Source organism: Acinonyx jubatus, chromosome E2 (assembly GCF_027475565.1).
Source record: "Acinonyx jubatus isolate Ajub_Pintada_27869175 chromosome E2, VMU_Ajub_asm_v1.0, whole genome shotgun sequence".
Taxonomy (NCBI): Eukaryota; Metazoa; Chordata; class Mammalia; order Carnivora; family Felidae; genus Acinonyx; species Acinonyx jubatus.
Window position 1 is genome coordinate 13,827,142 of NC_069396.1, and position 23,581 is coordinate 13,850,722.

General features: G+C 40.8%; 1 long non-coding RNA gene and 1 pseudogene across 2 annotated transcripts in view; one reads left to right on the forward strand and one right to left on the reverse strand.

The window, feature by feature from the left end:
* The first annotated feature begins 2,194 nt into the window (after window positions 1-2,194).
* On the forward strand, window positions 2,195-5,305 carry LOC106989895 (peptidyl-prolyl cis-trans isomerase A-like; annotated as a pseudogene).
* Window positions 5,306-6,595: 1,290 nt separating this feature from the next.
* Window positions 6,596-23,581, reverse strand: part of LOC113604423 (uncharacterized) — a 65,849-nt gene continuing 48,863 nt past the window's right edge. For both annotated transcript variants that reach the window (XR_008293470.1, XR_008293471.1), the window contains exon 3: window positions 6,596-8,217. This is a non-coding gene — a long non-coding RNA (uncharacterized LOC113604423). The remainder of the gene's footprint in view (window positions 8,218-23,581) is intronic.

The following is a 23,581-nucleotide window of genomic DNA, read 5'->3' on the forward strand; positions in this document are numbered from 1 at the left end:
TCTAAATGTTGACTTTAAGGGAATTAATTAAATTCTTTGTGATACAGGGGTGCCTGGGTGGCTGAGTCGGTTAAGTGTCCAACTTTGGCTCAGGTCATAACCTCACTGTTGTGAGTTCAAGCCCCCCACTGGGGGGCTGACAGCGCTGAGCCTGGAGCCTGAAGCCTGCTTTGCATTCTGTGTCTCCTTCTCTCTCTGACCCTCCCCCGCTTGCACTCTGTCTCTCTCTCAAAAATAAATAAAACATTTTAAAAAAATTATTTGTGATACATCCATATAATGGGATACCATTCAGCCAATAATAGGTTATGTGTGGTAACACTATTGCATAAAAATAGAATATAGAGCTGTGTGTAGAGTTTGAACCATTCATGTAAATTATGTAAAAAAAATATATATATATACACACACACATTATTTTCTAATTCCTCCTGGATGTCCATCAATAAAGAAAATTGTCTTTTCAAAAAATGAGTCTAGGACATTTGGATATTCATATGGAAAAAATTTTATTTGGATTCTTACATTATAAAAATACATTTCATTTGGGATGCCAATCTATATTTTAAAAGTCAAAAAACTCTCAGGGCGCCTGGGTGGCTCAGTCAGTTAAGTGCCCACTCTTTATTTTGGCTCAGGTCATGCTCTCATGGTTCACGTAATCAAGCCCCATGTTGGGTTCTGCACTGACAGCACAGAACCTGCTTGGGATCCTCCCTCCCCGATTCAAGTGGCTCGAGCCCCTCCCCCATGCACGCGTGCACGCTCTCTCTCTCTCAAAATAAATAAAAAATAAACTTAAAAAAATTAAAAAGTCAAACAATTATTTTAGCAGAAAACATAAGAAAACAGCTTTGTGACCATGAAGTAGACAAAAGTATACAACAAGTCAGAAAAAGCACTAATCATAAAGGAAAATTATATAAACTGAACCATACTAAAATTAAGAATATCTATTCACCGTAAGATATCATTGGGAGTGAAAAGACAACATACAGAGTGGGAGAAGATATTTACAATATATACATATGACAAAGGACTTGTATCCAAAATATATCACTCTGTATATGTTATATATATATATATATATGTTTTCCTTCTACCCTTCTAGGTTCTCTGCTGGGGCTCTGTAACAAATGATATATTAACAAGAGAAAAGCATGTGAATTTACTAATATTTTATGTGACCAGGAGCCTCCACAAGGAAATGAAGATCTGAAGAAACCATTAAAACTGAGTGTTTTCATACTAAGTTTGATGAGGAGTGGAAAGTTGTGGGGAAATGTGACAAATGAGTATGAGCTAAGAGTAGTACACTGGGGGAAATTTAGGCAAGGCATGTTTATCCAGATTCCTCTTGGAGTCCTTCCAACTTCAGAAATAAGAGTACTCCTTTCCTCCAGGTATAGGGAGGGCATATCTCCCATGAGGATCTTTGAGCTGCTTCAAGGCAAGGTCAGAGAGTCCTTCCTACACCTGCCATTTCTCAAATTCCTTCAGCTTAAAATACTTAATATGCCAATCAACATATTTTGGGGCAGCATGTTCTGACCCCTGTCAATATTCACCCATGTTGTTTTATGTATCTGTAGTTCATTCCTTTTTATTGCTAAGTAGTATGCCATTGTATGGATAAACCACAATTTAGTTATCTATTCTCTTATTGATGGACATTTGAGTTCTGTTTCCAGATTGAGGCTATTGTGAATAAACCTGCTATGAATATTCTAGTACAAGACATTTTTGTAAGTGTATGTTTTCTTTACTTTTAGGTGAATACCTAGGCATGGAATGAATGGCTGGGTCATAGAGTAGATCAGGGTTTCTCAGCTCAGCATTAATGTCATTTTGAGAATCACGGAAGCAGATCTATGTGTAACTTTAAAAATTTTTTTTTCAACGTTTATTTATTTTTCGGACAGAGAGAGAGAGAGAGCATGAACGGGGGAGGGGCAGAGAGAGAGGGAGACACAGAATCGGAAACAGGCTCCAGGCTCTGAGCCATCAGCCCAGAGCCCGACGCGGGGCTCGAACTCACAGGACCGCGAGATCGTGACCTGGCTGAAATCGGACGCTTAACCGACTGCACCACCCAGGCGCCCCGGATCTATGTGTAACTTTGAAGAAACCTCCAAAAAATTTTCCCAGAGTGCTTGAACGATTTTGCATCCCTACCTACAATACTTAACAATTCTGGGCCTTACAGACACGGTCCAGCTGTGGTCAACCCACATTGTTCTTGGACATTGCCATGGATGGTGAGCCCTTGGGGTGCATCCCCACTGAGCTGTTGGCAGACAAAGCTCCAAAGACAGCAGAAAACTTTCATGCTCTGGGCACTGGGGAGAAAGGATCTGGTTATAAAGTTTTCTGCTTGGACAGTATTATTCTGGGATTTATGTGCCATGGTGGTGCCTTAATACCATAATGGCACTGGCAGCAAGTCCATCTATGGGGAGAAATTTGATGAGAATTTCATCCTGAAGCATATCGATCCTGGCATCTTGTCCTTGGCAAATGTTGGACCCAACACAAATGGTTCCCAGTGTTTCATCTACACTGCCAAATCTGAGTGATTGGATAGCAAGCGTGTGGTCTTTGGCAAGGAGAAACAGGGCATGACTATTGTGGAAGCTATGTGGAACACCTTGGATCCAGGAATGGCAAAACCAGCAAGAAAATCAACACTGCCGGGGCACCTGGGTGGCTCAGTTGGTTAAGCGACCGACTTCGGCTCAGGTCATGATCTTGCAGTTTATGAGTTCGAGCCCTGCATCAGGCTCTGTGCTGACATCTCAGAGCCTGGAGCCTGCTTCAGATTCTATGTCTGCCCCTCTCTCTACCCCTCCCCTGTTCACATTCTGTGTCTCTCTGTCTCTCAATAATAAATAAATGTTAAAAAATAATTTAAAAAAAGAGAATCAACATTGCTGATGTGGACAAATCTAATAAATTTGACTTGTGTCATATCTTAACCGCCAGTTCATTCCTTCTGTAGCTTGGGAGAGCACCCCTTCACCCTCATCTCCTCAAAATATCCCATAATCTTTGTGTTCCTTGGGGCAGTTCTTTGGTTCACATATTTTTCTTATCCTCCTCTACATCAAGTTCGATTGCAGAGTTCAGTTTATGATTATGAAATAAAAACTAAACAACAACAAAGAATTCTGGTTACTTCACATCGTCACCAACTTTTGCTATTGTGAGTCTTTGTCATTTTACCTATTGGTGGGAGGTGGTTGCTTTTTTACATCTGATTCTTAACAAACATTAATTAAAAATGAAGATCTGTGGATATTGTTCTTTTATGGGACTAGATACTAGATGAAGGATATACGGTCTCTTAAATACAATTACTATGTTCCCTGAGGTTTATACATATTATCAGGAATATTCCAAACAACAAAACATACTGAACTTTACTAAAATAATCACATTAGATGAGCATTGAGGAGGGCACTTGTTGGGATGAGCACTGGGTGTTGTATGGAAACCAATTTGTCAATAAATTATATTTTAAAAATTAATTAATTAAATTAACATTTGTTGAGTACATAAATTAACATTTGTTGAGTTCAGCACTAAGCACTGAAAACTTCCCCTTTTTTAATCCTTTAATCCTCTCAACAACAACTCCATGAAGTAGATATGTGTATTGTCCCCCTTTTATAAACAGAGAAATCAAGGACCAAAGTGATTAAGCAATTTGCTAAAGATCATAGAGTCAGCAAGTAGCAGAGTCAGGGTTTGGACCTAGATGTGCCTAACTCCAAGGCCAATCTGTTCTGCAGAGAATTCCTAGAAATTGCATCCAGTAATTTAAAAACAACTTTATTGTCCGCATCCATGGCCAGAAATGTTTATATGAGGCCAGTGATTTTATTAAAAATGATCAGTTTTAGGGCACCTGGATTGCTCAGTCAGTTAAGCACTTTTAAGTCACTCTTGATTTTGGCTCAGGTCATTATCTCACAGTTCATGGGATTGAGCCCTGTGTCCCTGCTTCTCTCTCTCCCTCTCTCTCTCTGTCTCCCCAGCTCATTCTCTCTCTCTCAAAAATAAGCATTAAAATATATATATATATAAATGATGAGTTTCATTTATTTTATCCTAAAAGCAGGAGGGTTTGCAAAAATTTTTGGAAAAGATGAAATGTTATAAATGGATGAAATTGGCATCTGAAACTTTAAAAAACTCAAGGAAATTAACCAAGCCCTGCAACTTTGAAATACATACGTACATATATATGTATTTATCTGAGTGGAAGCTAGCTACAATTAGTTATTCTTTCCGATTCCTGAGCATTCTTTATACTCAACTGGCATGACAATGAGAACAGAAGTAGCATACAAGATTTAAAACAACCAGCTCCCCTTTCTCTGCTCTGATTATACTTCTCTGCCAAAGCAAACAGAAACTAAACTGCTTCTGTGGTCATTTATCACCAATCAACTTGCTGAGTCTCTAATTACATCTTCAGACAGATTCTGTGAGGTGACAGTGTATAAATCATGGTTCCAAAATCCCAGAGGGAGTTGTCTGAGATGATGGAAATGTTCTATAGCTTGATAAGAAGGTTTAGGTTAAGAGGTACATGCACCTGTCAAAATTTATCAAATGGTATAATTAAGATTTGAGGATTTCACTACACATAAATGTTACCTTAAAAAAAAAGCCATAAACAAATATTGAACTGTAGTTACCCACATGCATGCTGAAGTGTTTAGAAAGAAGTGTACTGACATCTTACTTTGAAGTGCACCACACACAAGATGGATCATAAACAGAGGGATGGATTGGTGGTGAAGTGAGTATAGTATGTTCACAACTGTAGAATCTAGATGGTGGACGCATGGCTGTGCACTAATTCCTTCAGCTTTCCTCTGGTGAAATTTTTTTCATAGTAAAACAGTAGGAGAAATAAACAGAGATTCACATCATAAAAGGTAGGAATGGCACCTCTTCTTACTAAAAAAATACATGCAAGAGTATCTAGTATTTCCCAGTAGTACAGGAAACAGAAGCTCTGAATGACATGCAAAAGTATTTCCCATCAACATAGGAAACAGAAGCTCTGAATGAGCTTTAAGTGAACAGCACTGGATCTGGCAGCAACCAGGCCAATGTTCTTATGGTTCAGTCATTTGATCCATGTATCTGATTTGGTGAACACCATTCAGGCTTGGTTTTGACCATTACACGATCTTAAAGTGTTCCTATTCTTTGCCACAGAGTGTTCCAGTTCAATCTCTTCTTGCCACCTGGAATGGACCATTGTTTACTGGCAGCACACCAGGGCACCTGAGTGGCTAAGTTGGTTAAACGTTCGACTCTTGATTTTGGCTCAGGTCACAGTTTGTGGATTCGATCCCTGGATCTGGGTCCATAGTGACAGCGTGGAGGCTGCTTGGGATTCTCTGTCTCCCTCTCTCCCTGCCCCTCCCCTGCTCATGCTCTCTTTCTCTCTCTCAAAATAAATAAACACTTAAAAAAGTAAAATAAAGGGGCACCTGGGTGGCTCAGTCGGTTGAGGGTCCGCCTTTGGCTCAGGTCATGATCTCACAGCTAGTGAGTTCGAGCCCCATGTCAGGCTCTGTGCTGACAGCTCAGAGCCTGGAGCCTGCTTCAGATTCTGTGTCTCCCTCTCTCTCTGCCCCTAACCCACTCGCATTCTGTCTCTGTCTCTCATAAATAAATAAATAAATAAATAAATAAATAAATAAATAAATAAATAAGTAAGTAAGTAAGTAAGTAAGTAAAATAAAGGCTGCAAACCAAGGAAGGGAACACTGACACTTAAATTCTACAAGTCAGCAAAGGTTATAAACCTGATCATAATTGTTCCAATTTCCCTCATGATCATCTTCACTAGGTCTTTAGATTGCATTCTGATCAAAATTCTCACACAGCACCTTAAGCTGTTGAAATACAATGTTAAAAAGAGAAAACATAGTAAAAGTTAAAAGCAATTTGTCTACTCAACTATCAAGTAGAGCATCTACATTGTGGTATTTGTGGGAAAGTGCTTGAAAATAGCCTGAAATCTCTTCTTTCTTACTGTTTAGGAACTAAACAAGATTATTAAAACAAATCAATTAATTTTTAGGCATAAATGCAAAATTGTAAACATCAGCTTATGAAAGCAGTTTTTGTCTATTTTTGGTGTTGTAATATGTAGTTAAACCTCATTCTGCATTTTAATAAACATTCAGGACTACGATGCAGAATGAAATGTCTTTCTCAAAACTTATTTTTTAGCAATTCATTCGTTTCCTTACATAGTTAAAGTTAACAGATTGAGTCTACTCAGTTGAGTAGTAACTCGATTGAATTACAAAAGGGGGAAAAGTAAAAATGTGTTTTATATTTTAGATGAACTTTAATATTCATAATACAATCATTAATAATATGCCGACCTAAAATACTTACTTACTTAAAATCATTTCTTTATTTTCTTCATGTAAAAATGACCAAAATGACTTTTTAAGAAATTCTTAAGGGTTTAAGAAACAATATATATTACTGTGAGATGGGCACAGTTTAAAAAAAAAAGGCTGGTAAACACTGGCATATGGACTAGAACACAAGACGTGGCCTACCCTCGAAGTCTTAATCATTTCATTGCAGACACAAGATGTTTAAAAATAAATAACACTATATGACTAAGTGCTCTATTGTACGGTACAGATTAAGGGTTGTGGAAGTCTGAAGATGGGAGACATAGCAGGGAAAAGATGGGGGAAAGAGACTCTAATTTTTGTGTTAAAAGGTTGCTGTTATTTGGGTACAGGGAATGCCAGTCAAACTTAGGAAAAATAATGGGCGTGAGAAGACAGACAAGAAGAAGGGAAAATGGACAAAAGGGATGGAAAGTTAAGACTGAAATGCTATATAGGTAGTATCTCAGGTCAGGCTGCTATAAGAAAATACTATTAGACAGGGTGACTTAAAGAACAAAAACTTAAAAAAAAAAAAAAAAAAAAAAGAACAGAAACTTATTTCCCCCAGCTCTAGAAGCTGGGAAGTCCAAGATTAAAGTGCTGGATGATTTGGTTCCTGTTGAGGACTCTCTTCCTGGATTGTAGATAGCCACTTTCTCACTGTGTGCCCACATGGCAGGAAGAGAGAGCAAGCACTCTGGTCTCTTCTTATAAGGAGGACACTAACCCTATCACGAGGACCCCACCCTCATGAGCTCATCTAAACCTAATTACCTCCCAATGGCAAAGGCTGCATCTCCAAATACCATCACACTGGGGGCTAGAGTTTTAACATATGAATTTTGTGGGGACACAATTCAGTCCATAGCAAGTAGTGAAGAGCCAGAATATAGAGGACCATGGAAGCCAGACTAAGGTGCCAGAATCTGCTGCTATAGGAAATGGTTAAGAGGGAAAAAAATGAGTAAGTTTGGTTTAAATAGAGTTAGGGATGATAGTGGACTAGTCAAGCAGAAATATCCAGGAGGGAGTTGGAAATCAACGGGTGGCTGAAGTTCAGGTAAGAAAACTAAAGGAACGTTCAGGGGTGCCTAGGCGGCTCAGTCTGTAAGGCATCAAACTTCAGCTCAGGTCATGATCTCGTAGTTCACGAGTTTGAGCCCTGTGTCGGGCTCTGTGCTGACAGCTCAGAGCCTGGAGCCTGCTTCGGATTCTGTGTCTCCCTCTCTCTCTGCCCCTCCCCCCCTTGTGCTCTGTCTTCCTCTCTCTCTCTCTCTCTCTCAAAAATAAATATTTAAAAGAGAAGAAAACTAAAGTAACATTCAACCCTGTGGATTCTTAAGTACCTGCTTTATTATTGTTCATTAACAACGATTATGATACTTAATTCAGAAGTGGAATCAATACCAAAAGTTGTTAAAGCACTAGCCCTGGGGGACTCTTTACTGTTAACAGCTCACCTAGCACTGTCCCTCCTTAGGATCAATATGGTTTCTCATCTTGAACCGTTAGGCACAACAGCTCTGACTTTGGAGTACCTGGGGTAGAATATCCACCCACTGGCTACACAGCCTTGGGCAAGCAACACCTGCAAGGGTCACAGTGAGGATTACCAAACTAATGTAAAACACTTAGCACAGGCTCTCACACTCAGCCGACATCTGATAGATGTTAGTTGCTCCTGAACAATGTCTGTTCTTTTCTGGAAGATGGGGTGCTAAATTCAGACTCTCCTTGCAAGGTTCTCCTTTTGCTGTTTCTTCTTATATTCCAAACCCTTAACAGAGGAGGAGAGGAAAAGGAGGGGGGTGGGGAGACCAAGGAGAAGAAAGGGAAAAAAGAGAAGACACTTGAGACCAAGTTATTTCATAGGTGTCATTGAGAAGCTGTCAGATGTATGTGCGTTCTGTTTTCAACAATTTGGGCCGGTTTCAAAGAACAGAAAGAAGACTGGCTGTAAAATGAATGAACACATGAACCAACATGGATGTGTTTCAAAAACATAATGCAGAAAGATAAAGGGAGGCTGCAGAACAGTTTTGCGTTGCCTACCATTTATGTAATGTTTGAAAACACATGAAACAATTCTGTTTCATGTTTATTGATACAAACAGTCAAAATATAAAAACACAGATGATAAAAACACACTAACTTCCAGAGACTGGCAACTTCTGGGAAGCAAGAGGAGATGGGAAAGAAGCACAAAATGGGTATGAAGGGTATCTGTAAAGTTTTTATTCTTTTTACTAAACTCTGAAGCTATGGCAAGATCTTGGCATCTTTAAAATCTAGGTAGTGGCTACATGGGTGTTATACTATTCTCTTCTCTTTTCTGAATGTTTGAAATATTTCCTAAAAATTTTAAACATAAAAAAGAAAACCATTGGCCTCATTTCTAAATCCACTCAAACTCCCATGCACTTTAGAAACCCATCTGTTCAGCTAAATCACACGTATGCATGATTTTCAGGAATGATTATGCTTCTCAGATTCAATTCGAGAAGAGTATAATGAATCTATTACAAATGGATTACGTTTTGTGTTAGGTTTACATTACCAAAATATATTCCAAAATCTGATATCTGGGTTGAAATACACATATTATCCTATTATTACATTTTAATGTCATTAACACCAGATTACATCTCGGGTACGTTTTGTGGTTAACAGATTGCTCGTGTGTACCATAAGATCCGCAGTGGGTTTCATCTCAGGGACAAACTCCAACTGAGCGATAGTGGCTGGCCACAGTGCTCTGTTTGGACAGTTGGGAAACCACATCTGAGCTCCACAGGAAGGGCAATGGTCAGGTAGGGAGCTGTGTCAAGAGCAGGGAGATGGAAGGTTTCCTATGTGTCCCAATAATATTCCTGACACTTTCCTGATTCTCCTTCCACCTCTCACTGCTGTCTCGATCTCCCATCACTTCCCCATTCTAACTTGTTGATCCTAGAAGTCCCCTCCTTGACTCTCATTGATCTTTACTCATGCTGCAATAATCCCTGACTGGTTTCATACCACAGCAATCCTACACGCTGATGAGTCCCTCCTCTTTTATTTTTCTGTGAAGCCTTCCCAGCCCCATCCAGGCTAGGTGAGACACCTCCCTGTGGCACACACACAGCATTTATCTCTAGCTATCCCAACTATTTGTTTACCCATCTATCTCTGCTCTGGGTTTTGAAAGGACAAGACTGGATCTTATTGATCTGCACTCCCAGCTTCTGGCACATAGTAAGCAATCAATAAATGTTTGTTAAATGAAAGAACGATTTAATGAATGGTGTCCTTATTTTGCAGAAAAGGAAACAGACTCAGAGTTGAAATTTTTCTCCAGGTTATACTTCCTCAGAAACCTTCCCATCTTTCCTCCAGGACACAGATTGACAAATATTTTCTGTAGAGGGACCAGATAGTATATATTTTCAGTTTGTGGTCCAGAAGGTCTCTGTCACAACCACTCCACTCTGACGTTGTAGCTAAAAAGCAAATGGAGACATGGCCATGTTGCAATAAAACTGTATTACAGAAAAAGGCTGGATATGGCCCATGGACCAAAGCTTGTGGCCTTGCTGTAGAAGATGAAAAACAGACGCTCCTACATGTCTACTTGCTTCACTGAACATCTTCTTGGCCTCAACCCAAATTCCAGGGTCCTGATCCCAACATTTCCACAGTGCTTGTTGGACTTAGATCAATATCCCCTCATATTTCCAAGCCAAGGAATTAAGATAGGCTCGAGAAAAAACTGGCTGCAAAGATGAGACCAGACGGGACAAGAGGACTTGGTTGAAAATGACCTTTAAGAGACCCAGAGGATTTCAAGCCCAACTTACCCACATTCTCCTTGAACATCCATTTTTGAACACTCAACATGTTAAAAAGAAAAGAGGTCCATTTCTTGGGTTCAGTAGACAAAGGAGAAAGGGGAATAAATAACTTTCTTCCATTCTTCTTCACACTCCCTTTTCTGTGTTTCCAAATAACAAGTCTCTTTTTATTTCCCAGAGGCTATTTTAAACTTCTTCCACTCTCATATTTCCTACCCTACTGTCCTTTCATGCATTATCAGGAGATGACCTAACCTCCTCCTTCACAAAGGAAATAAAAGTCATGAAAGAGAACTCCTTCAGAATTCTGCCACTCACCACTGATTCATCTGTATCTATCCTACTCTCTTATCCTTCCTGTCATAATAGAATAGGTGTCTAAGACCAGTTCCTTCTGTTCTCTGTGTCCCAGGTTTTTCTGCCTTCTCAGGGAAACTGATTCCATCAATTCTCTCTGTCTCTGTCTCTCACTCTCCCCCACCCCCAACTTCTCTTTCCTCTTCTCCCTCTCCCTCTCTCCCTTTCTCCTGTATTTATCACTCTCCTTTCTGTGTCTCCCTCTCCTCAATTTCATCCCAAAGACACAGAGGAGCTTCTCCCCCTCCCCCCTGAGAAACTCTCCTTCAACATTCAGGCATGCATGTCCCCACCATCTTGAAACTAAGTTTCTGAAACCTGTATCTTCTTCCAATAATTGCCCTATCTCTCTCCTACCTCCTTTCTTAAAAGAGTTGTTCCAGATTTGTTAAAAGAGTTGTGTCCTCAAGGTTTCCACTTCATCATCTCCCAGTAAGTTTTCAACTCATGAAAAATGTGTTTCTCCTTCATTTCACCCCTGAGTCTCTCATTGAAAGACCCCAAATAACCTCCTTTTGTTGCTACATCTAACCTAGAATTTTTTGCCCTTATCTTTACTGAATTCCTGGCATTATTTAACCTGGTGATTTTCCTTCTTGAAACATTCTCTTCTCATGACTTTGGTGCCAACATGATCTCCTCCTATGGTCATTCTCCTCCTTTTCCTCCTATGGTCATTCTTCCTTAGGCTTCTTTGTAGAATCCAATACCTCTGCCTAATTATTAAATAATTTACAGGTAATCTTAAATAAGTTGATGAATCTCAATTTACTTCACCAACCCAGAGCTCACTACTGAGGCTAGAGCCAGCCAGTCAATTGCCCTAATATAATTAGAAATCATCCCCTCTTCCCCTTTATTCACTACATCCAGTTCCATGTTTAGAAAACATTATCTTGACCCATCATCCTAGCCAACTACCACCCCTTTTCTTTGTCCCATTCACAGCAAAAGTTCTTGAAAATTGTTTTTAAAGCCCCCCTCCAATCAGGCTCTGAACTATACAACTTCACTGAAACAGCTCTTGCCAAGTCACCCTATGATAAAGGCAAATGACAATTCTCAAGTCTCATTTTACTTTAATCTTTCAACAAGCAGCATTTGACACAGCTACTCACCTACTTCTCATGGATACCTACCCTTTCATTGGCTTTCCAGATCTCACTCTCTTCTAGTTTACTTCCTACATCACTGAGCTGTCTTCTCCTTATTTGCTTGTTTCTCCTTTCTCCATGATTCTTAATATTGGGGTAAGCCAAGGCTCATTCCTTGACCCCATTCTCTACATTCATTCCTTGAATGATCTCACCCAATCTCAAGCCTTAAATGTCATCTCTTCATCTGTGATTCCCAAATGTATATCTTTATCCCAAACCTCTCTTTCAACATCTAGTCTCTTATATAATACTGCCTACTCAACGTCTCCATTGGGATGCCTCACAGGTATCTCAAACTGAACTGAAATTGAGTTTTAGTCCCAAAGACCCCCTCTACCCACAGTTTCCCATGTCAATAGAAGGCAACTTATTCCTTGGTGTCATCATACCTAAGTTGATTCATCTAGAGTCCTTTTACCATTGTTTCTCCACTTAAGTCATTTTTTACCATGGTTTTAAGAATTTATTTTTAAGAGGGCTTATAAGTGCCAAGTTTGAGCAAGTTTTAAATTGTCTCACACAGCCTTTATCCTCAACGGACATTTATACTTTCTTTTCCTGATAAGTTTGTAGAATTTATTCCATTATCAACTGGAAATGAGTGTTGCATTAGTCTTTCTTTTCTTGACCTCCCATTCATTTTTTGGTTTGTTAAATTTCATCACTGAAATGAGGTTTTTGTTTTGTTTTTTTCCTCTTGTCTTATTGAATCCATGTTCTTATTAATTTCCTCTGTAGCTCAAAGCAATTGCAGGGAACCTTTCCTACATCCCTTGGTGTTGTCTTGTCTGGATTTTTTTTCTTGCAGTCTCTCATCTGTTTTACACCTGCTATACTCATTTAAATCTTCCCTTCATTTTATTCACCTGCAGAATGCTTACTTAGTTACCATGTTGCTTCTTTTCATCTTGCTTAGGCTCTAGGGACAGCTCTACCCAGTTCTTCCTTTTGCTTTGATAGAAGATGAATTCTCAGGGCTGCCTGGGTGGCCCAAACGGTTAAGCTTTTCTCTGACTTGTGATTTCCACTCAGGTCATGATCTCAAGGTTAGAGAGATCGAACCCTGTGTTGAGATCCAGCCCTGTGTCAGGCTCTGCCCTGACAGCATGGAGCCTGCTTAGGGGTCTCTCTCACCCTCTCTCTCTCTACCCTTCCCCTGCTTGTGCTCTAAATAAACAAACAAACAAACATTTTAAAAAAGAAACTGTTTTTTAAACACATGAGACTTAGTGAAGTGGTACTGAAATATATTAGAGATAAATGTAAGTGAATATAGTGAAATGGGTGAAAATGTGTTTTGTTATAGGTCTTATTTAGAAAGATGAGGAAGAGTGAAGTGAGCAGACATTTCTGAGGCAGAAAGAATGAAAAGGAAAGTTGAAACAGACATTCATTTTAATATGAATGAATGGTGAAAACTATATAAATGAAGCTCAATAAAATAAATGCAATCAATACATAGTATTATAAGCCTAGCTTTAGTAGTCACACTTATAGCAGTGACTCAATATATAGAAGTCTCATTACTGTTAAGGTCTCCAGAGACTGGCTTACACCCATGTTAAGCATGTCATAAACCTGAACGTAATCATTTTCAGGGATAAAAAGAATGTAAAATAAATTAATTTACAGAAGAAAAAAAAAAAAAGAAGGTGGATTCTCAGTGACAACTTCTGAACCTTATCTGGGACCTTCTTCCCTTCCAGCAACATTTTTGGGCCTGGGGATTGCGATCCACCCATTTTCTCATAGCCTGAGGGCAGGAACTTGGTAAGAACTTGGGAAATTTCCTGCGGTCTTTGGTATAGAACTAGACCTACCTTTTCTTCTAAGATTGTTAACATCCAGATTGAGGTACCCCTTCTTCTCACAGGGGTGGTACCCTTAGGTTTCAACTCAATCCCCTGATTTAGCATCAGATCCTGGCAGATGATGACACCCGGGGGTTTTTCCTGGCTCCAAGGTGATACTGAGATCATAGGCGGGAACCTCTACTCTTGGAAGAGATTTCCTCGACTTTTCTCTAAGCTCCCTGCCCCACCTTTATCAGCTTCTATCTAAATCAGGGGCTTCTGGGGAGAATTCTCTAAGTTTTCTGAGTCCCCTACATCACTTCTTCCTCCCTTTGTTTCACTCCTCGGGGAAAGGGGGATTTAGGGGCTGCACAAAGTCACACCAAAGCCTTCTGTTTTTCTTCTTGTCACTTTTCGGTTTATAGCAGGAAAATAACCTCTTTCATTGTTTAGTTGTTGGTAGTAATTATTTTAACTAGTTTATTTCACCGAGTGACAGGGGATGGTGATTCTGGAAGCCAAAAGGTATTGTTGTTTTATAACTGCGAGGAGTCTGGCCATTTCACCCGACCATCCTCAGGGACAGGGTGGGAATGGGAAACAAGATGCAAGGAGATGACCCCAGCACACCCCAGTCTCATGGTGGTGGCAGGCTCTACTCAGGGAGCCTGGTATTTTTTTGTGTGAAGTCTGTCTGGCTACCACACTTCCCATCTACTCTTTCTGCTGCCCTTTGTTCTCTCAGCAAGGAGTGGTGTCACCCTTAACACAAAGGGCTTTTGTTCAGCTTAACTTTAGTGTATTTTTCTTAATGTTTATTTTTATTTTTGAGAGACAGAGAGTGACAGAGCATGAGCTGGGGAGATGCAGAAAGAGGGAGACACAGAATGCAAAGCAGGCTCCAGGCTCTAATGCCAGCACAGTGCCATGAACCATGAGATCATGACCTGAGCTGAAGTGGGACGCTTAACCGACTGAGCCACCCAGGTGCCCCAAGGATGTCAATGAAAGTGAGGGAAGCTCAGGAAGCTACTCAACTCCGCAGCCAGGCTCAGGAAGCAAGCAGCTCAGCCGAGTGAATGAGTGGAGAAGAGGGGCAGACAGCCTGAGCCCCTGGTGGCTGCCAGAAAGTCACACTGTGGCAGGAGACAGGTAGGAAATCCGGGGCTGGGCAGTGGCCTTGGGATGCAGTGGTATGAAGAGGGAGGCGAGCAATGCCTGGGTGGCTCAGGCGGTTATGCATTCGACTCTTGGTTTGGGCTCAGGTTATGATCTCATGGTTTGTGAGCTCAATCCCCACATCAGGCTCTGAGCTGACAATGCAGAGCCTGCTTGGGATTCTCTCTCTCCCTCTCTCTCTCTCCTCCTTTCCTGCTCACACACACATACCCTCTCTCTCAATATAAACAAACAGACAAACAAACTTTAAAAAAAAAAAAGGGAGGTGAGGCAGGTGGGAAATCTGCAAATCCAACACCTCCCACACCACCCAAGCCCCACGGCAACTAGTGGGAGAAAAACAGCATCCCTGAGGAGAAATGAAAACAAGATAGCTGAACATCCGAGCTTGGAATTAATGAGCAAATCCCATCAAACCTTTGACACCACGGGCTTTAGCCTCAGAAGGCAGAAACCTTTGAAGCAGCACTGATCACCCACGTGCTCTTCATCTTTGGGTTTCATCTCTGGGATAAACTGCCACCTGAGTAGTGCCCTGGCATTTCCACACACAAAATAATCGGCTGCAGACAGTCGTTGGATGCCTTTGTGTAAAGGAAACTGTGAAAACAAATTCTATTCCATCAACTCCAATATTTTTTGATATTTTGAATCTGAGACCATGAATTCTGTACAGTACTTGACTTCTCTGTGACAGGAAATCATTCTTTACAATACAAACCAAAATAAGGGAAGTGGAAACAGTTCTTTATATTTAGTAGTTAAATTGCCATTTGCTTCAGAGATTTCTGGGTATTTTATGTTCCTCTCTATATCATTTCTGCAAGGGGCATAGAATTCTTTAGGCTTCTTTGATGAAGAAACTGAGGCACCAAAAATCCCAGCGTCTAAGGTTAGCAGAGCTGTGAAAGCTCAGTAACATAGCTAAGCTTTATTGATATCACTAATATTGATTATTAATATTAGTATAACTCGACTACATGGAAGCACTGGGTTTACTCATTTAGTCCCCGTAACAACCACATTATTACTACTATCTCTATTTTACAGAAGAGAACATGACTTGAATAGGTAGAATAACTTGCACAAAACCACACAGCTGGTACACGGTGGAGTTAGGATGAGACACGGGTCGTCTGACCCCATAAGGTGCCTGTATTCGTTATCTATTGTTATATAAAGAACTACCCCCAAATTTAGTAGTTTGGCAGGGGGTGGGGGAAGGTCTTCTGGAATGGTGGAGCAAAACTTAGTGCCTTTTTTTTTTAATGTTTATTTATTTTTGAGAGAGAGAGAGAGCACATGTGAGCAGGGAGGGGCAGAGAGAGAGAAGGGGACAGAGTATATGAAGTGGGCTCGGTGCTGACAGCAGAAAACCCAATGCAGGGCTTGAAGTCACAATCCATGGATCATGACCTGAGTCAAAGTTGAACACTTAACCGAGTGAGACACCCAGGTGCCCCAAAACTTAGTGGCTTAAAACATCATGTGTTATGGGGAGGGAGCCAAGATGGCGGAACAGCATGGAAGTTTTTTGCATGTCTCGCGTCCAGCCAGACCAACACTAAACCATCCTGCACACCTAGAAAATTGATCTGAGGATTAACACAATAATCTGCACAACCTGAACCACAGAACTCAGCAGGCACGCAGTGCGGAGAGATGAACTTGGGGAGAGAGAAGCTGCGGAGGGCAGGGAGCTGCTTTTGCTGGTAGAGAGAGGACAGAGATGGGGCAGGGAAGAATACAGGAAAAACACCCCTCCCCAAAAGCAGCTGGAGAGAAAGTGGAAAATTGGAAACAGCCGCAGGGACTAAACTACAAAGGGAGAAAGGAGAAGGTTTAAATTCTATTAAGACTGTAAAAAAGGGGAGCGCAGAGTCTGCAACTCTGCAGCTCAATACCTGGTGGTGCTCTGGTGGGAAGGGCGAATCCCCAGGAGCAGAGTGGGGTCCAGGAGGTTCTCAAGCCACATGGGGAAAAGCGGCTCCACTGCTGGAAGGACATTTGGTAGAGACTGTTGAAGCCACCTGGTCCCAGCAGACCCCAGAGAAGGGCCACATTCGCTGGTGCTGGAACAAGGTCATTAAGGGTGAAGCCTGGTGTCAAATGTGTGTTGTGATTTTCCATACTCCCTGAAAATGCTGCTGCTACACTATCTCGCAAACTTTTTCTGGGATGGGCTGGCACCTGGCCACAGTCTTTGGGCATCGGCAGCAGCATGGTCCTGCAAACATTCCTGGGTGCAGCCAGCATTCAGCCATTGCTCGGTGAGACCCTCCTGCAGAGGGGCAGAATGGGTCAAAGCTGCAGTCCCTCAGAAGTAAGGGGCCAGGGAAAACAGCCGCATCTGAGACAAAACTCAGGAGAGAGGTACTACCTGGGGCTTGGTCATGGAGAGTGTAAAAGCAGGGAGTGGATGAAAGCTAAAGACGAAGGACAGGACGGGTGCATGATTGCTGATGGGGGAAAAGAGAGTTCCAATACCAGAGACTGGGTAGCTGGGTGATGCCATTTTCACAGCTCCTGTGCAGGCACATCCGCACCTAGGAGCGCCACAACAATCCACCCCAGTATGCTAGCAGCACCATCTACTGGAGAATGGAGCCATTACACTAAGCCCCGCCCAACTGAGCTAACCTCGCTCTTCAAGAACACAATTCTCACCACCTGATAAGTTTATGGACTACAAAGCTTCATAGTCTGACTTCTAGGGTAAAAAATGAAGTAATTTCAGTCGTATTTCAATCTGTTAGCAGGTCCATCTACTCGATTTTCTTTCTTTTTTTTCCTCTTTTTCACTTCTTTTCTTTTTCGTGAATACAGAAAGAGAAAAATTCATTTATATTATCAATTTTTATTAAAAATATTTTTCTTTAAATTTTTTACTGCATTTTTTACTTTTGTGTAAATTTTTTCAAATTCTATTTTACTTCCATCGTTTCATTTTAGTATACTTCAGTGTATTAATTTTTTCAAATGTTCAAATGATTTCCTTTTTTTTTTTTTCTTTTTTTCCCCCCTTTCTTCTCTAATCTATCAAGCCACTTTCAACACCCAGACCAAAACACACCTAGGATCTAGCATCATTGATTCGATTTTGTGTGTGTTTTTATTTTTTAATTTAAATATTTTTTAATTTTAATTTTTTCTACATCATTAATTCCTTTTCTCCCTTCAAAATGATGAAATGAAGGAATTCACCCACAAGAAAGAGCCTGAAGAAATGACAGCCAGGGATTTAACCAAAACAGATACAAGCAAGATGTCTGAACCAGAATTTAGAATCACGATAGTAAGAATACTAGCTGGAGTCAAAAATAGATTAGAATCCCTTTCTGTGGAGATAAAAGAAGTAAAAACTAGTCAGGATGAAATAAAAGATGCTATAACTGAGCTGCAATCACGGATGGATGTCATGGCAGCAGGGATGGAGGAGGCAGAACGGAGAATCAGTGATACAGAGGACAAACTTATGGAGAATAATGAAGCAGAAAAAAAGAGGAAGATTAAGGCAAAAGAGCACGACTCAAGAATTAGAGATCAGTGACTCGTTAAAAAGGAACAACATCAGAATCATATGGGACTCAGAAGTGGAAGAGAGAGAAATGGGGGTAGAAGGGTTATGTGAGCAAATCATAGTGTAAAACTTTCCTAACCTGGGGAAAGACACAGACATCAAAATCCAGGAAGCACAGAGGACTCCCATTAGATTCAACAAAAACCAACCATCAACAAGGCATATCAAAGTCAAATTCACAAAATACTCAGCCAAGGAGAGAATCACGAAAGCAGCAAGGGAAAAAAAGTCTTTAACCCACAAGAGAAGACAGATCAGGTTTGCAGCAGACCTATCCACAGAAACTTGGCAGGACAGAAAGGAGTGGCAGGATATATTCAATGTGCTGAATCAGAAAAGCATGCAGCCAATAATTCTTTATCCAGCAAGACTGTCACTCAAAATAGAAGGAGAGATAAAAAGTTTCCCAGACAAACAAAAATTAAAGGAGTTTGTGAACACTAAACCAGCCCTGCAAAAAATTTTAAGGGAAACTCTCTCAGGGGAGAAAAGATGAATGAATGAATGAATGAATGAATGAATGAATAAATAAATAAATAAATAAATGAATACCAAAAGCAACAAAGCTTAGAAAGGACCAGAGAACACCACCAGAAACTCCAACTCTACAAGCACCATAATGGCAATAAATTCATATCTTTCAGTACTCACTGTAAAAGTCAATGGACGCAATGCTCCAATCAAAAGACATAGGGTAATAGAATGGATAAGAAAACAAGATCCATCCATATGCTGTTTACAAGAGACCCACTTTAGACCTAAAGACACCTTCAGATTGAAAGTAAGGGGATAGAGATAATCCAGGAAGATGGCGGCATAGGAGGATGCTGGGCTCACCTCATCGTGCTGATCACTTAGATTCCACCCATATCTGCCTAAATAACCCAGAAAAACGCCAGAAGACTAGCAGAATGGACTCTCCAGAGCCAAGCGCAGACAAGAGGCTCATGGAAGAGGCTAGGAAGGGGGAAGAGGCAGTGCATGCTACACGGACTGGTGGGAGGGAGCTGGAGAGGTGGGGGGGGAGCCCGCCCGTCAAGGCGGAATACCTGAGTCTGGCTTGCAAAAGCGGAGGGGCCAGACTGCATGAGTTCTGACAGCCAGCGGAACGTAACATCTGGAATGTTATAAATCAACAGCTCTGCTCGGAGAGCAGGAGAGCGTGAGGACACCGGGAGGGAGAGGCGTTGAGCTCCAGAAGACAGAACTCAGCTCAGTGGGGATCAAAGGCGCTGGCCAGCGCCATCTCCCTCTCCCATCCCCCAGCCAAAATCCCAAAGGGAACCAGTTTCCAGCACCGAACTTGCTTCCACCGCGCAAACACCCAATGCTGTGCTTCTCTGGATCCATCCCTATGACGGATCTGCCTGCCTCCCTCCCTCCCTGTGCTGCAGGGTCCCTCCCGCAGGGGACCACTGATGGCAAAGCCAGCTAAGCCTGCCCCTCCTGCCCCTGTGCACCTTGCAGATCCACCCTGGCTAATACGCCAGATCCCATCGAAGCAGCACCACAAGCCTGGCAGTGTGCAAGTAGCCCAGACAGGGGCCACACCACTCCACAGTGAGTCCTGCCCCTGGGAGAGGGGAAGATAGGGTACACACCAGTCTGACTGTGGCCCTAGCAGTGGGCTGGGGACAGACATCTGGTCCGACTGTGGCCCTGCCACCAACACAAGTTACTCCAGACAGCACAGGGGAAGAGCCCTCCAGTTCCACGCCACCCCAGGGACTATTCAAAATGACAAAACAGAAGAACTCTCCTCAAAAGAAACTCTAGGAAGTAGCAACACCTTACGAATTGATCAAAAATGATTTAAGCAATATAATGCAACAAGCATTTAGAATAATAGTCATAAAATTAATCACTGGGCTTGAAAAAAGTATAGAGGACAGCGGAGAATCTCTTGCTACAGAGATCAAGGGACTAAGAAACAGTCAGAGGAGCTTAAAAAAAAGCTATAAATGAGGTGCAAAATAAAATGGAGGCAACCACAGCTTGGATTGAAGGGGCAGAAGAGAGATAGGTGAATTAGAAGATAAAATTATGGAAAAATAGGAAGGTGAGAAAAAGAGAGAGAAAAAAAATCCAGGAGTATGAGGGGAGAATTAGAGACCTAAGTGATGTAATCAAATGGAACAAATATCCGTATCATAGGAATTCCAGAAGAAGAAGAAGAGAGAGAAAGGGGCTGAAGGTGTACTTGAACAAATCATAACTGAGAAGTTCCCTGACCTGGGGAAGGAAAAAGGCATCGAAAGCCAAGAGGCACAAGAACTCCCTTCAGACGTAACTTGAATCGATCTTCTGCACGACATATCCTTGTGAAACTGGCAAAATACAAGGATGAAGAGAAAATTCTGAAAGCAGCTAGGGATAAACACGCTGTAACATATAAAAGGAGACCGATAAGACTAGTGGCAGACCTATCTTCTGAAACTTGGCAGGCCAGAAAGGAATGGCAGGAAATGTTCCATGTGATGAACAGAAAAAATATGCAGTCGAGAATCCTTTATCCAGCAAGTCTGTCATTCAGAATAGAAGGAGACATAAAGGTCTTCCCTAACAAACAGAAACTGAAGGAATTCATCACCACTAAACCAGCCCTACAAGAGATCCTAAGGGGGATTCTGTGAGTGAAATGTTGCACAAAGTACCAGAGACATCAATACAAGCATGAAACCTACAGACATCACAATGACTCTAAACCCATATCTTTATATAATAACACTGAATGTAAATGGACTAAATGCTCTAACCAAAAGACACAGGGTATCAGAATGGAAAAAAAAACAAGACCCATCTCTTTGCTGTCTATATGAGACTCATTTTAGACCTGAGGACACCTTCAGATTCAAAGTGACGGGATGGAGAACTATCTATCACGCTACTGGAAGTCAAAAGAAAGCTGGAGTAGCCATACTTATATCAGACAAACTAGACTTTAAATTAAAGGTTGTAATAAGAGATGAAGAAGGGCATTATATAATCATTACAGGGTCTATCCATCAGGAAGAGCTAACAATTATAAATGTCTACGCACCGAATATGGGAGCCCCCAAATATATAAAACAATCATAAACATAAGCAACCTTATTGATAAGAATATGGTCATTGCAGGGGACTTTAATACCCCACTTACAACAATGGATAGATCATCTAGACACACGGTCAATTAAGAAACAAGGGCCCTGAATGATATATTGGATCAGATGGACTTGACAGATATATTTAGAACTCTGCATCCCAAAGCAACAGAATATACTTTCTTCTCGAGTGCACATGGAACATTCTCCAAGATAGATCACATACTGGGACACAAAACAGCCCTTCATAAGTATACAAGAATTGAGATCATACCATGCATACTTTCAGACCACAATGCTATGAAGCTTGAAATCAACTACAGGAAAAAGTCTGGAAAACCTCCAAAAGCATGGAGGTTAAAAAAACACCCTACTAAAGAATGGATGGGTCAACCAGGCAATTAGAGAAGAAATTTAAAAATCTATGGAAACAAATGAAAATGAAAATACAACAATCCAAACACTTTGGGATGCAGTGAAGGCAGTCCTGAGAGGAAAATACATTGCAATCCAGGCCTATCTCAAGAAACAAGAAAAATCCCAAACACAAAATCTAACGGCGCACCTAAAGGAAGTAGAAGCAGAACAGCAAAGACACCCCAAACCCAGCAGAAGAAGAGAAATAATAAAGATCAGAGCAGAAATACACAATATAGAATCTAAAAAAAACTGTAGAGCAGATCAATGAAACCAAGAGTTGTTTTTTTGAAAAAATAAACAAAATTGATAAACCTCTAGCCAGGTTTCTCAAAAAGAAAAGGGAGATGACCCAAATGGATAAAATCATGAATGAAAATGGAATTATTATAACCAATCCCTCAGAGATACAAGCAATTATCAGGGAATACTATGAAACATTATATGCCAACAAACTAGACAACCTGGAAGAAATGAACAAATTCCTAAGCACCCACACACTTCCAAACTCAAACAGGAAGAAATAGAAAACTTGAACAGACCCATAACTGGTGAAGAAATGGAATCAGTTATCAAAAATCTCCCAACAAATAAGAGTCCAGGACCAGATGGCTTCCCTGGGGAATTCTACCAGCCATTTAAAGCAGAGATAATACCTATCCTTCTCAAGCTGTTCCAAAAAATAGGAAAGGAAGGAAAACTTCCAGACTCATTCCAAGAACCAGCATTACGTTGACTCCTAAACCAGACAGAGACCCAGTAAAAAAAGAGAACTACAGGCCAATATCCCTGATGAATATGGATGCAAAAATTCTCAATAAGATACTAGCAAATTGAATTCAACAGCATATAAAAAGAATTATTCACCATGATCAAGTGGGATTCATTCCTGGGCTGCAGGGCTGGTTCAACATTCGCAAATCAATCAATGTGATACATCACATTAATAAAAGAAAAGATAAGAACCATATGATCCTGTCAATAGATGCAGAAAAAGCATTTGACAGAATTCAGCATCCTCTCTTAATAAAAACCCTCAAGAAAGTCAGGATAGAAGGAATGTACTTAAACACCATAAAAGCCATTTATGAAAAGCCCACAACTAATATCATCCTCAATGGGTAAAAACTGACAGCTTTCCCCCTGAGGTCAGGAACACAACAGGGATGTGTGTTTAACATAGTGTTGGAAGTGCTAGCATAAGCAATCAGACAACAAAAGGAAATCAAAGGCATCAAAATTGGCAAAGATGAAGTCAAGCTTTCACTTTTTGCAGATGACATGATATTATACGTGGAAAACCCGACAGACTCCACCAAAAGTCTGCTAGTACTGATACATGAATTCAGCAAAGTCGCAGGATACAAAAGCAATGTACAAAAATCAGTTGCATTCTTATACACTAATAATGAAGCCACAGAAAGACAAATAAAGAAACTGATCCCATTCACAATTGCACCAAGAAGCATAAAATACCTAGGAATTAACCTAACCAAAAACGTAAAAGATCTGTATGCTGAAAACTATAGAAAGCTTAGGAAGGAAACTGAAGAAGATATAAAGAAATGGAAAAACATTCCATGCTCGTGGATTGGAAGAATAAATATTGTTAAAATGTCAATACTACCCAAAGCTATCTATACATTCAATGCAATCCCAATCAAAATTGCACCAGCATGCTTCTCGAAGCTAGAACGAGCAGTTCTAAAATTTGTATGGAACCACAAAAGGCCCCAAATAGCCAA